The sequence below is a fragment of the Monodelphis domestica genome, chromosome 1 (genome assembly GCF_027887165.1).
Source record: "Monodelphis domestica isolate mMonDom1 chromosome 1, mMonDom1.pri, whole genome shotgun sequence".
Taxonomy (NCBI): Eukaryota; Metazoa; Chordata; class Mammalia; order Didelphimorphia; family Didelphidae; genus Monodelphis; species Monodelphis domestica.
This window is the reverse complement of record NC_077227.1, coordinates 454,588,705-454,604,766: the sequence shown is the minus strand read 5'-3', so window position 1 is coordinate 454,604,766 and position 16,062 is coordinate 454,588,705. Positions and strand designations below refer to the sequence as shown.

At 40.2% G+C, this 16,062-nt stretch overlaps 1 long non-coding RNA gene across 1 annotated transcript; it reads right to left on the bottom strand.

The window, feature by feature from the left end:
* Window positions 1-7,748: 7,748 nt before the first annotated feature.
* On the bottom strand, window positions 7,749-8,964 carry LOC103103562 (uncharacterized). Its single transcript, XR_458297.3, has 3 exons — window positions 8,791-8,964; window positions 8,247-8,312; window positions 7,749-7,974 (listed from the first exon to the last, which is right to left on the bottom strand). It is a non-coding gene; the product is annotated as an uncharacterized LOC103103562 (long non-coding RNA).
* Window positions 8,965-16,062: the final 7,098 nt, after the last annotated feature.

Genomic DNA, 16,062 nt, shown 5'->3' with positions numbered 1-16,062 from the left:
GGAAATGTCTTAATTTATTAGTATAGCTATATACAAATGGGTGTATATGTGTCTATGTTTTTTAGTAAGAAATATAAGTTCACTTATATCCCTCAAAGGAAGGATGGCTCTCGTCATTTAAAAATTCTGACACAAATATATCTTTATACTCATTGTAAGAAACCACAAACTAGATGTGATGGATTTAATCTCAGCATTCATAGTTCAAAGGACTCTATGACTGAAGAGACTATTTCTCCAGGCTGGTCCAAAATAGGTGCTTCCTAAAATGCTTAACAGATTGAATTGAATTGAACTGAAATTTTAGTTCATTCACAAGTATGTAAATAATTGTCCATCAAGATGAGAACAAGTCAAACACTTCCCAACTGTGTGACCCTGGGCAAGCCATTTAACCCTGATTGTCTAGCGCTTACTGCTCTTCTGCCCTGTAACCTATACTTAGTATTGATTCTAAGATGGAAGGTAAGGCTTTAAAAATAAAAAAGAAAGGCAAGGCAAGAGAGTGTCTTGAGTCTCTTAGCCCTAAGATAAAATGAAGGACTCTAGCTAACAAAGGGAAGGTGGTGGTGGAAGAGTGAGCTTTGAGATTCTTTCTAAACTTGAGAGGAAAAAGAAGGAAATTCTCTCTCTGTCTCTGTCTCTGTCTCTGTCTCTCTCTTTCTGTCTCTCTCTCTGGAATTTGCTCTTCTCAAAAAAAGAAGTAATACTGAAAGAGAACAAGCTTGATTGGTAGATGTCAATATCAATTGTTAAGCATCTACTCTGTTCCAGCCATTGTAGTAGATAGACTTTGGTGACACAAACATGTAGATATCCTCTATATTTACAGTTACATGAATAAATTCTAGTCCCTAGTTTCCTTTCTCTCCCAATGAAAGCTCCATGGTGATGTCTTAGAATGTCATTTCTGTGAGACATAGAATTTCCCCCTTTTTTGCATTCAAACCAGTGCCTAGATCAGCAATTGGATATATAGAATATGCTCAATAAAATCTTTGTGATTGATTGATTGATTAGAGAGTTGGTCGAGGCTCCTAAAGGTTAAAGGACTTGCCTATGTTCAAATAATTAACATCTTTCAGAGGTAGGACTTTAATTCAGATGTTCCTGACTCCAAGTCTATCTCCTATAGTATATAGTAATATATATATATGTAATATATATATATATATATTATATATATATAGTAAATCTCCTATAGCAAATAATATACATTTTCTTTCTTTTATCTTTTTTTAGAATTCTTACTTTCTATCTTATATCAATTCTAGGACAGAAGACTGACAAAGGTTAGACAACTGGAGTTGAGACTTGTCCAGAGTATACATTTTACTTTATCGTTTGCTATTTTTTTATAGCCACACACATTTTATGAATAGTTATCTTTCTTTTTCTTTGTTTCATATAATGAATAACTATTGCTTGCTGAGTTGTGTATAATGGACACCCCATCAACTGCTGGTGGAGAATGCCACCCTTTGAGTATGATAAAACCTATTTCTGATTCAGTTTGGCTTATTGGTATTAGCTAACCTAACTTTGGTTTGTAAAGCATTATATGTTTCTTGTATTTTTCTTTGTGTTATGTAGAGTTCCAGCCTCTACAAAAAGTTCTCATGTGGGTTTTAATCACCTGTGGAGGGAGGCTAAAGACTGTTAAACAAGAGTGAGGGATTTAAAGACTAGAGGAGGAGAGACTTGGGTTAAACAAACAGGGACACAGAGATATCTTCATGGTGGTGTCAGCAGGTCAGATCGTTGAGAGAGAGTATGACCTCACTGTACTGTTTTTTCCATTGGGGGTTTTCGGGATGTCAATCAAATAAGGGAAATAGTAAAAGTATTAATATCATATTAGTGTCCAATTACAAAGATAAAGGAAAGGGTAGCAGACCAATTGTAAAGCCAAGTGTTCAGGAAGAGCATTTTGCAACTCTATCCTGCCTAGTGAAAAAACTTCTCTCTTCCCAGAACCCTGGTCCAGACCTATTCAGAGCTTGACCACTTTTTCAGATATTAAGTATAAGTCTTTGACATTTCAAAGGACCTTTACAAGCTGTCTGCTAGCTTTCAGACTGCAGATAATAATAGAGGCTTAATTTTTAAATTCAACAAAATTTAAACCCAATCCACTTTAAGGATTCAGAAATCAATCATGTAAAGCATCAGAAATATATCCATAAGTCTGGTCCATGAACATTTTGCTTATTAGAGTTAGTTTTTGAATACATCTTTAATATCTTCATGATTTGTTATAACTGAGATCCTTCATACTAGCACGGTACCTGGCACATAATAAAGCTTAATAAATGTGTGTTGTTGAACACTGAGTGGGATATAATCTGTATCTTTCTCATAAGAAGTGTTTCACCCCAATATTTTCAAGAACCTAGATAGAAGTTAGTATTTTCCCTTCCTTTTAGAACATCCCCCTTCTCTAAAGACAAAACTCTTTTAAAACAGTTTTATCTCCTGAGTCCTCAAGCCAGTAACTGGATTATCTTTTAAAGCCATCAAAGATAATGATGGCTGACCAGAACAAAGGACAGGTGAAAGAAGGAGGTAGGGGTAGGAAAGGGTGGGAATGGGGGGGGGGGGAATCTCTATGATTGGCAGACCCTTTAAATTAGAACTTTGGACTTAATATTTTGGCATTCCTTAAGAATCCAAAACTGGGAAATGTCCCTTTCTAGAAACAATAAACTGCTATCTTATACTTCTGCTTCTGACTCCATTATGTATTCATTTAAGTGGAGGGGTCCATTGTTCATGACCCCTGGTCCACACAGCATCAACTGTTGACTGACAATTCTAAAGAAAAAAGCAGCAGAGGATATATTGATGATGATGACATTGAAAAAATAAAATACTATTCTGTTATAAGCACAGGCCTGTCAGAAATAATTTTTATTAATTTATCATTATTTTAATACAAGCATTGTTGACCAAGTTCCTCCACCCTTGAATAGTGCTCAACACAAATAACTTTTTTAATTTGGAAAATCTTATTTAATTAATTAATTTAGAATATTTTTCCATGATTACAAGATTCATGTTCTTTCCCTCCCCTCCCTCCACCCTGCTCCCATAACCAAAGCACAATTCCATTGGGTCTTACATGTCAACACAAATCATTTTGAATTTGTAATATATAGGAATCTTTCATAAGGAATATTTCAAAGTCAAGCCATGTGAAGGTTCAGAGCCAGTTGTCTTACTCTACAGAATAATAGTCACTTAACTAATAGACATACTCTTAGAGCATCATTTTCCTGAAACCATTCAATCCCTCATTGGCCATCCCCTCCAAGAATTCTCCTCAATACCTGCTTAATACCACTCTAGCTTTTATTAACTGAAGTAATCCAAGAAATATCTTCTTTCCCTTAAGTAGATCATTACCTTAAGCCAGAGGTTTTTGACCTTTTTGTGTGTCATGGACCCCTTACGGTCAGTCTGGTAAAAGCTATGGACACTTCTCAGAATCATATTCTTAATTAATTGAAGGAAATAATACATTTCAGTTAGAAATTAGTGAAAGTAAAGATGTAATTTTTTCCTGTTAAAGTTCACAGCCTCTCTAAAATCTTCCAAGAGTTTCCACTGGACCCCAGCTTCTAAGACCTATTGTCCTAATCCTTTGAATACTGGGGAAAGAGGTCCCTTGTTCTTGTTCATCTCCACCTTAATTCTTCCAGCAAGGAATTCTTTCTACAGCTGATGAGTTTGTGTTGAAACCTCCTAGTGTAAGGTCAAAGCTCAGTAGGAAAGATTGTGAACCAGGCACAGAATTCACTGAGGAAAGAATTGGATGTCTGTAAACAAGAGCTGCCAGAGTCTTGACTGGGTGGTTGATCTGGACTGAATGAACCTCAAAGGAGGAGAATTTACGGAATGATGAAGGGAGGTAGAGGAGAGCTTGGAAGTGACAATGGGGAGCAAGAAAGCATTCCAATTCCCCTACTAGAACCAGTGAGTTAGGAGAATGAGGGAAAGTGCTCTGAGTGCTGAAAAGGGACTCGGGAGGCTGTGTCATCAGGAGGAAGCTAATTTATCAGGAAGTCAGAAGATAGAGGGAACGGGAAAGGAAAAGATTTACTATGAAAGCAAGTTTGTCACCTATGGAATAGATACTCAAGAGCACACGGGAAAAAGGACCAGGATATAGAGGAGAGTGTTGAGGAAATTCAAACAAGGTTTGAATAATGATAGCTGGAAGTTTGGAATCACTGGGATGTGAAAGGTTAGACCGACCCCTCGCCCTAACTCTCCACCTTGGTGACACCCTGTGTCTCTCAGCAGCCCGAGGAGCAAATTTCCATAAAGACCTCTAGACCGATTTGTTGCTCCAAAAAAGGATTAAGTGAAAGAAGTCCTGGTTACGGTGATGCCGAAGAAAACAGCATATCCTCCCAAGCCTGGCAGGAGGGGCAGTTAAACAAGTACAAAGGTCCTAATTCATTTCCATTCTCCTCCTCTCTAGGCTAGCTTTCTGCACACGGACTTCCCTAGCCGCAGAGATGGGCTACGGCCCTCAGTGTGGACTCTGTGCCTGTACAGGATCCTTCCCGCGTGCAGAGCGCATATCTCTAAACAAAGGGGAGTGAGTGCACACGGGAAGGGCTGTGTGCAGAGAAGAGAGCTCACGCGGCAGAGCCTCAAGACTTCACCTCTAAATCAGTCCAATCCCCCAGCTAACTAAGCACAGTGCCAACAGGAGAGCAATAAATGCTTAATTGAATTGAGTACAGAACGTAACACAGCTCTCACAGTGAACCCTTCGGAAGCTTTCAACCAGTTCAGAGGATTCTAGTAGCCCTGGTCCACCCACACACAAAAGGCTTATCTTTTTGCAGGATCGCCTCTAGCAATGCTCCCAGCTAAAGGGAAACTGGAGAGATGGACTTCTCTTGCAGAAATTTTGTCATTATTCAGCTTTTCAGTTGCGTCTGGCTCTTCCGGACCTCCTTTGGGGTTTTGTTGGCAAAGATACTGGAGTAGTTTACCATTTTCTTCTCCAGTTCATCTTACAGATGAGGCGACCGAGGCAAACGGGATCAAGTGACTTGCCCAGAATCCCATAGCTGGTTAAGTATCTGAGACTTAGTTTTGACCTCACAAAAATGAGTCTTCCTGATTCCAGGATTCGTACTCTCTCTCCACTGTGCCACCTAGCAGTCCCATTGAGAGATTAAAGTCAAACAAATAGGGAGACCACTGGCGTTTCTCTCAAAGGCAGACAGAAGAAAATTCTTCACTCCCTAGTCAAAGAAAATTTGGGGCAGAGGATGGGAATCAAAGACAGTATGTAAGATGGATATCTAAATTTCACTTTAGGGTGAAAGGAAAATTTCAGCCCTATAGATCCAGTGATCTAGAGATCTATTTTTCTCCATGTCTCTGTATCACTCTCTGAGTCTCTCTTTTACTGCTTTCTTATCCGCCTGTCTTCTCTTATCTTTTCTCTGTCTTCTGTTCTCTGTTTCTTGATTTTTCTGTCTCTCCCTATCTCTCTGTCTTTCTCAGGCTGTCTCTCTTACAGCCTTTTCTGTCTCTTTCTGTATCTCTCCCTCTCTTTGTCTCTATTTTTTTTTCTCCCTTTGGCCCTATAATCTCTAGTTTGCATGGTACAAATCTGGGATCGGATCAGACAATATTCAAAAAGGGGGTCATGGACATGCTATCAGGAAAGTGAGAAACACATTCTTGGAAGGTCAAATTTAGAACGTGAGCTGCTTAAATAAGGATGGGAAGAATTAAAGACCAAGGTAGCTTGGAGTAGTGGCTAAGGGAAGAATAATTTGTGCTCTCCAACAGTTAATTGTGACCATGGAGTGTATTTCATCTTTTGCAGTGGAAAATACTAAAAAAGATTAGGTGATAGCCTCTCTTCTGTTACTCCCTCTTTCCAACAACTTGCCATGGAACTCATATTTTCCCACAACGGGGAATCTGGAGCCCTAAGGTCAGTGTATGATGTAAACATAGCTGCCAGTTCAATGACAAGTGATTTTTAGAAAGAGGAACTTGGGACCCTGCCAAACCTGAGGTGCCTCCTGTGACCCCAGAGCCAGGTGGGGTCAGTCAATTTTTCATTCTTAAATTAATTTATTATATTCTGATGCTGTGCAAACCCTAATGTGTTTCTAATATATGTGGTAACTATTAACCAGAATATTTAAATAACCAAAATGTGCCATTGCTTGGGTAACGCTACCTTTGACCCAATTCAATGTAATCCAAGTAACATTTATTAAGTTCCTACTATGGGGGGGGAGGGGGCACGTAGGTGGCTCTATGGATTGAGAGCCAGGCCTATAATGTGAAGGTCTTGGGTTCAAATCCAGTCTCAGATACTTCCTAGCTGTGTGAATCTGGGCAAGGCATTTAACAACTACCCTCTTTCCCTGCCTTTCTACCCCCACCCCACCCTACCTCATTGCCTAGCCCTTACCACTCTTCTGCCTTGAAACCAATACACAGGATTGATTCTAAGGTGGAAGGTAATGGTTTTTTAAAAAGTACCAGGTACTATGAGAAGTGCCAGGCTATACAAAGCAATTATACCCTCAAGAAACTTATTCAAGGAGAGCAACATAGACACATAAGTAAAAACAAAATATCATATATACAGAATAATTTCTAGGGGAAGCGCACAGAATGAATATGAAAAGCTATCTGGTTAATAAATAGTACAGGGATTTCAGTGGAGTGGAAAGGAAAGGAAGTCAGATAAGGACACCAGAGAAATGGGGCTGATGTGGATGGAGGGGGAGGAAAGGGAAGAGAGGGAAGAGAGGGAAGAGAGAAAGGGAAGGCCACCCCAGCCAGCCCAACACTCAGAACCCCTGGGATACTGAGTGAGCCCACAGAGAAACAGATTGTCATTCCCTTCACAGGCTCTCTTTCTAGTCCCTTCAATACTAAGAACAAAGCAGAGTCATGTCTTATCATAACAGTAATAATCCTAACAATTCTTTTCTCATATACTCATTGCTCCATTAACTTTCCAAAGTAATCCAACATTCATGTTCTTCTTTGATGCTTCACAAGAATTCTGTAAGGTAGGCAAAAGAGGGATCCCTATTTTTAAAATAAGGAAATTGAGTCACAGGGAAGTTGTACCTTCTGTGCTAAGTGAACCTGCTAAAGCTATCCCAACCTTTTCCCAGTAGCAAAAAGCACTTCTGGAAGAGGTTTGTTGTTTTTGATATAGGAGCTTTTATTTCATTTATCATTTCTGTTTCCTAAACTCTTGATGCATATGGGAACCTAAGGATGTGTCTGTAAAGAGTCAGATGAATTATCTTTACAGTGTTAGCCAAAGAATTACAGTTTAAGAAAAAAAGACTAGGAATCAAGAGTTGGAAAACAAAGATTCCAATCTCTACTCTCTTATTGTCTTGTTATGATGCAATTAATCCAATTATCAAAACAACAGGTATTCGGTGTGTTATAGTAAAGGGAGCCTTAGCCTGGGGATTATAGACCAAGCTCTGACATTGACTGATTATGTGGTCTTTTTGCTACCTTTCTCTGCTTTGGACCTCAGCGCTTGTCTCTGTAAAATGGCAGTGTTAATTTAAGTGGCCTATACGGTTTCTTTCAGTTTAAACAACTGGTAGGTCAAAGTTCAGCAGTCTTGCCCAGAATTCTCTACCCCTTAATAAGGCTTCTAAGCTACTCCACCTACTAGTTTGAGATTTACCATCCCTGGTTTCACAAATACACAAAAGGTTCACAGATAAAAGGGTACATAATGGTTTTATTTTCATTCACAAATTTCATGGAAACAAAGCAGAAAGTACATCTACAGTGTATAAAAAGCCACATCTGAACAAATTCCTCTATTTACAAGTACAGGGGGGCAGGTCCATCACTGACAGCAGCTACAACTCTCAGTCTGGGGGGCTTTGCAGACACAGCCCTGGGCACACTTGGCACATCCCACTGGGCAACAGGAGCAGCAGCCTGAGAAAGGAAAACAGGAGATGATGAGTCCTGGGCTGAGAACCTGATGGGCATGTGCCTCAAAATCAGGGAAAAGATGCTGTTTTGCCTCTTAGGGGAGATTTAGGGGATTTTGCACTACTAAGAAATGAGTCCCCAAAGCTCTAGCTCCCCTACTGATCCCCAGGCCTATTCAGTATTCTCTGAAAGTTCAGGGGCTGTTTTGTCGAAGCCAGAGAAGCATTCCCCCCAACACACTCACCCATTCCCAGACACACTATCCTGGAACTTACTTTTCTTGCAGGAAGTACAGTGACAGGATGCACATTTGCAGGAGCCTGCACAGGTACAAGAGGCACCTAGGGGGAGAAAAACATTGAAGAGCATGGTAGCACCCCAGAACTTGAGATGATAGGCTTGAGAGCAGACGACAAGGGTCTGAGACTCTCATTTCCTTCTAGATCTCCATTCCCCTAATCTGCTCCCTAGTCAGCAAGAGAAGAGGTGCTAACTCTGAGCTCTTCCTCACTTGCCTTAACAAAGGCTGCAAGAGTGTTATCTTTCTCAGATCCCCAGAAAAGCCAATTCCACCCCCCAAGGTCAGAGGAACTAAACAGGATCGTCCTCTATTTTTGGGAGCCCTCCTCCACCTCAAATCGACCCCATCTGGGTCTCTGACCACTCTGATCTACTCCTTAGGGATCACGTTTCTAGAAAGGATGCTGAAGTCTAGGGAAGAGTCCTTCTCCAAACTATCCTCTCTCTGGAGCCTGACTGTTAAGCCTCTGCAAGGGATCACTGCCCCATAGGGGTCTGCAGAACCCAGGAGCCTCTTACCATTCCCACAGTCACAATTGGGGTCCATGGCTGGCCGGTAGATGCAGGTGCTCAAGTCTCAGAGGAAAAGGATGGGCTGGAAGGTTGGATTCCGATGTGGAGGGAAAGAAAGGTGTCCTCCCATTTATTGCAGAAGGAACTTTTGCACCGAGTGCAAAAGTGCTGCCTCTTCTCCTCCTCCTTCTCCCCTGCCCTGGGGCCAGCCTCTTGCACACAGCCCCAGGGTTGTGCTATCTCCTGGGGTTTTGGCATGCTATTGTTTGTCTTGTGAATCTAGGTAACGACCTGCATCAGAAGGTACTGAGAGCAAATCTATGGGCTGCTTGCTACACCTGAGGGGCTGTGTGCAGAGAACAAAGTGCGTGCTGCAGATGCCTAGGGCTTCTCCTCTCTCCTGAAATAGCTGCTTTATCTCCCTGGCACCTAGGGGTACCTGAAAATTTGACCTGCTGTCCATTTTTGTCTGGGGAGACTTCACACATATCCTTGTACTAAGCTTGTATTTCCTGGAAGGGGCCTCATACAAAAGTAGTCTCAGATCCCCGACCTCTTCTTTATTTTTTTCTTTCTTAACCCTTACCTTCTGTCTTAGAATTGATACTAAATATTGATTCCAAGGGCCTTTAAGGGGTTAGGCAGTTGAGGTTAAATGACTTGTCCAGGGTCTAAGATATAGTTAGATTTGAACCCAGTTCCTCTGTACACCTAGACTGACTCTATCCACTGAGCCACCAACCTGCCCCAGGTCTCTCTGACTTCTTGATGGTCCCCATAAACTCTTAGCAATAGGTGTGCCTTTCCTCTCCATCAAACTCAAATAGACTGTAGGGTTTGCTTTCATGAGTAACAGATGTGGATGGGAGCAATGATGGGAGATCTGGAAAGGAGAGAGACTTGAAAATCTGTAGCCATGTGGAAAGGTTCCAGGGTGAGCATGGCCTTGGAAAGCAACATTCAAACAGTCAATCAACAAGCATATATTAAAAGCTTACTGTGCCCTGTGCCAGTTGATGGTGGCATTGGAAGAAAATTGAAACAGTCTCTGCCCCTGAGGAGTTTGCACTCTCCTTATGAGGGAAATAATATGCGAATAACTGTGCAAATTTGGGGAGAAGGCTCTAGTAGCTAAAGAGGAGTTGGTGGAAAGATCAAGGAAGGATTTAGGTAGGAGTTGGTGTTTTAGCTGAGCCTTTTAAGAAAGTAGGATTCTAAGAAACCAAGAGAAAGAGGGAGCAAATCCCAGGCAGGAGGAATGAGGAGGAGCAATAAACAAGGCAGTTGGACCAATCTCTAATGTGTCTGGAGGAGACTGATAGTGCAATAAGACTGGAAAGGTAGAGTGGGTCCAGGCTGGGAAAGATTTTTAATGCCAAACAGAGGAGCTTATATTTGATCTACGAGGGAAGTAAGGATACCCTGGAGTTAACTGAGTAAGGACATTCATTATAAGGTCATAAACATACTTAAAGAAAGGTCACTTTGGCTATTGTATGATGGATGACTTGGAGATGCTATGACTTAAAAGTAAGACCCATTAGAAAGCTAATTCAATAGTTCAGGTCATAAGGACCTGAAGAGAGACTATGTAAGTGGGGATTATTGTTATGAGATAATGTGGAGGTTGGAAGGTTTGGAGCTGCTCTTGCTTTTCTTTTTTTTCCCTTTATTCCAACTAAAGAGGCTTTTTATCTTCAGACAGGAGCCTGTGCCAGGTAGGTCCTACTCCCTCCTCTGCTTTCAGTAATTAGCAGTCTCCCTGTTGGGTCTTGTGAGGAGGAAAATTATGAGACTGGCCATAAATTTAATAATTTTATTATTATTTTGTTGATAGGAGAAGAGAAGGAATATGAAAGAGAGATTAGTTAGAGAAGACCTCAACACGGAATTCCTCACACCCAAAAATTCTGCTTTTGCCTCAGTTTATCAAACTTTTTCTCTGCCCAGTGACTCTCAGACATCATGCCTCAAGAGCCAACTTTGGCCTTTCTAGTTTGCCTGGGCTGCCCAGGGAGGCAGTCCAGGGGGTAAGTTTCCATTCCATCCTTGAGATCAGTCTCCCCCCTCCCACTAATAATTTCCTTCACACAGTCTCAAGTATGGGTTGTCTCTCTGGTTACTGTGTCACAGTTGAAAGAGAAAAGAATCAAAGCACTTTCAACTGACCAAATTTCTGGCTACTATAAAAACCTATATTTGAATCATCCATCTTTTTTTTTTTTAATTACAAAAATTTCCTCTTCGTTCCAGGGATTTGAACAGAATGGACATTTCTTGAAAAAAATAGAAAGTTTCCAACAAATGCAAATATAAATCCATTAATCCACACGACACACAACCTGGCAGGGAAAAAACCCATAAATGGCAACAATTATACAAATACCATAACTAAGCACATATGCGTCTTCAGTCATTCTTGGGGCATTCATCTACTCAATGTGTTCAGCTTGCTACAGAGCATGCCTTGGCTTTTGGAGGCAAGGTTCAGCTGAAGTTATATCCATCAGAGCACTCAGTGGGGTTATGGTGGTGGTGGTGGTGGTAGTGGCAGCAGCTATGTTGAGAGCTATAGGGCATTATGATCTCAGAAAAATAAAAAGTGCAGGTAGCCAAGAATCCACAGAGAGGTCCTGGGAAGGTGAAGGCAAGGGCTGCAACAGGACCAGGGATTTTCTGATAGAATAAGTGGTTTAAAATGCATTACCCAGGACACATATAATCAGAAAAATAGGAAGATTAGTTTTATAGTAAGAGTGATGAGACATTTTGAGAATAGACCTGGTGCCTCGTGAATATAAAAAAATTACCAGGGAGAAGTCTCTATAACATTAGGTGGCTTCTTTATGGAGAATTTACAAAAGATATGAACAAGAATTGCCCTGCATGAGGTATAGAGGGGCTGCAATCTTCACCAGTGGAGAATATATCCACTCTTGAGATCACAAATCTAAGTCAGTACCCCAGCAATCTAAAACTTACTTATAAAAACTTAGCAAGCACTACCAAAATGAGAAGCTGTGAGACAGTGCTCATAAAAGACACTTCAAGGTCTTTTGACCCAGAAAACTTCTTTACTTCCCAGACCAGCCTATCTCCAACAGTAACCCAGGTCGGTTACACCAGAGATGAATTTCTCTGTGGAAGTGTTAATACCAAATAAAGTTGGACACCATTGATCTCTCTCTGAAGTGCTGACAAAGGAAGTCTTCTAAACCATAGAAATGAAAGATTTAATGAATGGGAAATGAGTGACTCTTCAAATTCACTCACTGGGATTTGGGAATGGTTAATATTTCTTTTTATGCTTCTTTATGACCTTTGTTGCTTTTATTTTTCTGCCTATATGTATGTGTGTATATGTGAATGTATATACACATATGTGTGTATATGTATATATGTGTATATATCAGTATATGGGTATGTATATAGATATGTATGTGTTCACATACATGTACAATTTTCTTCTCTGTATATATCCCTCTCACTCTTATCTCTTTACTCTATCATAATCTTTATTTGTATTTCTCCTCTCTATCTGTTTCTCACGGGTCCCATTCTTTATTTTCCTTGGGTCTCTGTTTTTCTTTCTCTTTGAGTTTTTGTCATGTTTCTGTTTTTTCTTGATCTCTGTCTCTGAGTGTCTGTCTCTCTGTCTTTCTGTATATAGGTCTCCCTTGATTTTAGCTTGCCTATCAAGCAAACAGGGTTTGGGCTGCTTAGTTTAGGAGTTGGCCCAACCAGGATAGTGGTCATTTAATATATTTGAATTAATTTCTTTATTTTAAATTTTCTTTCTTTAAATTTATTATTTTTATAAATTAATTTGAATTAATAATTTTTCTTCTATGTTTATAGGCAAATTAGTACTGTATCTAACAATGGTATGTGCTTATATGACTGACCACATTGAAATGTGGCAATGAACGGAAGAAAACAAGACTTTTCTGGTGAGTAGGGGCTGAGTCAAGAGTTGATTGCATAAATCTGTAATCAGCAACGTAGACTAATAAGATGAGTTTCAGAACAGGTCTGGAGCTAGAGGTTAGAGGAAGTCAACTCTGGAAGGCTAAAGGAGTTTGTCATTGTCTCAGGATGTGGGCAGATCATGCAAGTAACAATTGGAGTTAGTATGGAATTGATACTGATGGATTCTTGGAACGTTGCCCATTAGGCAAATGGTGCCTGGTGATTGTAGCTAGCATGCAGGAGAGGAGAAAGGGACAGTATTAGGGTTAGGGGATAGAGAGGAGAAGGGATAAGGCCCTGACACCCCTGCCAATCCTGTGTCAGAGAAGGTAAGGGGGATTGTATTCAGACCAGTTTTCACACTGTGTCTCTCATTGCATTCTAATGCTGTGCAGAGTATGTGTTATAGTTCAGTCAGGTTCTTCATGGCCCCATTTTGGGGTTTTCTTGGCAAAGATCCTGTAATGGTTTGCCATTTCCTTTTCCAGCTCATTTTATAGAAGAGTAACTGAGGCAAACTGGGTTAAGTGATTTGCTCAGTGTTAGTAGTAGTCGTCTCTCGGTAACCGAGTATGACGATTGTCTGTGCGTTTTCATAGTGTGCACAAAGACACTTGTGCATGAAGGAGATTTAAGTGGAAAAGTCGATGCACAGAGACAGTCCCACTCTCTCGGCGTTGGAAGTGTTACACAGCTATTAAATGTCTCAGGCCAGATTTGGACTTGGGAAGAGGAGCATTGCTGACTCCAGATCCAGTGCTCTATCCACTGTATTACCTAGCTGCTGCATATAATATAAGTGGAAATCAATTAACCCTATAGGTGAATAACCAAAACTCTCCTTTCCTTGAACTTCCTGAGTAACCACCAATGCTTTTGGCCCTATTTCAGTCTCTACTTTCTGTTCCCTTCCAGCCCAATAACAATACAACTCTATTGTTTTTTTAACTTAATAAACCTCTTTTATTTATTTTTTCACATAAACCTTTATATCTTTTTAAAATTTATTTTTAATTTAATTTAATTTTTAAAAGTTTTTTTCATAGTTACATGATTTTTGTTGTCTCCCTCCCCTCTTCCCTCCCCTCTCCCAGAGCTGACAAACAATTCTACTGGGTCAGACATATATTATTACCCAAATCCTATCTCCATAGTATTTATTTTTGTAATAGAGTAATTTTAAAAAATGTTCTTTGTTTTTTTAATAAAACTGATTTGATATCTTTTGTTTTTTTCATCTTGCCAATGTTTCTCTCAGCATTTACAGTTAAGGAAACTGAAGCAGATAGAAATTGAAACTAGCCCAGCTTGAACAACTAGGAAGTGGTTAAATCTGGATTTGAACTTGTGTTTTACCTTGCCAACATTTCTCCCATTATCTAGCAAAGTTATATGCTTATATGACTGACCACTGTCAGGATTCTTCCCCTTCCCCTTTCAGAAAACCATCCTATATGGCAAATTATATTTTTAAAAGGAAAAGAAGAGAAAAAAATCAGCAAAATCAGATAATTCTTAGGAAAACTCTGGAAATACTTCCCATCTCTATAAAGTCTGGGGCAGGGACATCTTCTCATACCTCTTGTTTTGGGCCAAACTTTCCATTATTGTTATCATTTTAAAATTTTTATTTATTTGTTTATTACATTTAAATAACCAGTTACATCCCTCCCCTTCTCCCCTCTCCCCATTAGAAAAGGCATCATTTTATAAATAGCTATAGGTATATATAAAACTATGTATTATTTCTACTTATTAGTTCTTTCTCTGGAGGTAGACATACACAAACCATTCTTCAAACAATACTTTCTTTCTTTCTTTCTTTCTTTCTTTCTTTCTTTCTTTCTTTCTTTTCTTTCTTTCTTTCCTTCTTTCCTTCCTTCCTTCCTTCCTTCCTTCCTTCCTTCCTTCCTTCCTTCCTTCCTTCCTTCCTTCCTTCCTTCCTTCCTTCCTTCCTTCCTTCCTTCCTTCCTTCCTTCCTTCCTTCCTTTCTTTCTTTCTTTCTTTCTTTCTTTCTTTCTTTCTTTCTTTCTTTCTTTCTTTCTTTCTTTCTTTCTTTCTTTCTTTCTTTCTTTCTTTCTTTTCTTCTTTTCTTCCTTTCTTCCTTTCTTCCTTTCTTCCTTCCTTCCTTCCTTCCTTCCTTCCTTTCTTCCTTTCTTCCTTTCTTCTTTCTTTCTTTCTTTCTTTCTTTCTTTCTTTCTTTCTTTCTTTCTTTCTTTCTTTCTTTCTTTCTTTCTTTCTTTCTTTCTTTCTTTCTTTCTTTCTTTCTTTCTTTCTTTCTTTCTTTCTTTCTTTCTTTCTTTCTTTCTTTCTTTCTTTCTTCCCTTACCTTCCATCTTAGAATCAATGCTGTGTATTGGCTCTAAGGCAGAAAAGCAGTAAGGACTAGGTAAAGGAAGGTAAGTGACTTGCCCAGGGTCACACAGCTAGGAAGTGTCTGAGGCCAAATTTGAACCCAGGATCTCCCATCTCTGGGCCTGGCTCTCCATCCACTGAGTCACCCAGCTGCCCCCTCCAGCTCATTTTAACAGGTTTAGAGGTAGGAAATAAAGGTCTAGGAGTGCCTCTCTCTTTTCCCATTTCCCATTTTCTATTCCCAAGCTATCTACAATCCTCAAGAGGGTGTAGACCTGAGATCTTCCTTGAAGCTCTGAACAGCTTATCTACCCTTCTGCTTTTCTCAGCTCCCCAAAGAAGCATCTATCAGTAGTAAGAACACAGACCCAAAACCTGAACCTAACTGTTCCCCATTGTTGGCAACCTAACGGCCTCCCTCATCTCCACAAGGAAGTATATTTCTAAAAGGAGCCCTAAAGTCTACTCCTTGTTCAAAGGAGCCCTTTTAAAGTCTATCTGTATCCTGGGGCCCCAAATAGTAAACACACTTGTAGTTCAAAGCTTTGTTTCTCTGAACCCCCAAAGTAGAAAACAGGTGGGATAATTTCCTTCACTGCAAAACCAAACTCAACATCTTTCCTGTACCCAAAGCCACTAAAAACCTCAGCTTACACCTCTTTTCTTCAAAGCCTGGAAGCCTGTCCTAAAATTGAGCCTGATTCTCACTCAAAGCAGACCCAGGAGTCTTAGTCCCCTGAGGGAGCCAGGACTCCTTACTTCCCAGTCACACTTGGAGCCCCTCACTGTGAAGTGAGGCAGGCACTCAGAATGAGCTGGAGGGCTGGGAACACTATATAGAGGGAGGGAACCAAATGCTACCATTTGTAGCTGAAAATCCAGCTGCAAACTCTGGATCAGGCCTCTGCCCTCACAGTACCCCCTGAGATACAGTGCTCAAATCACAGCACCACG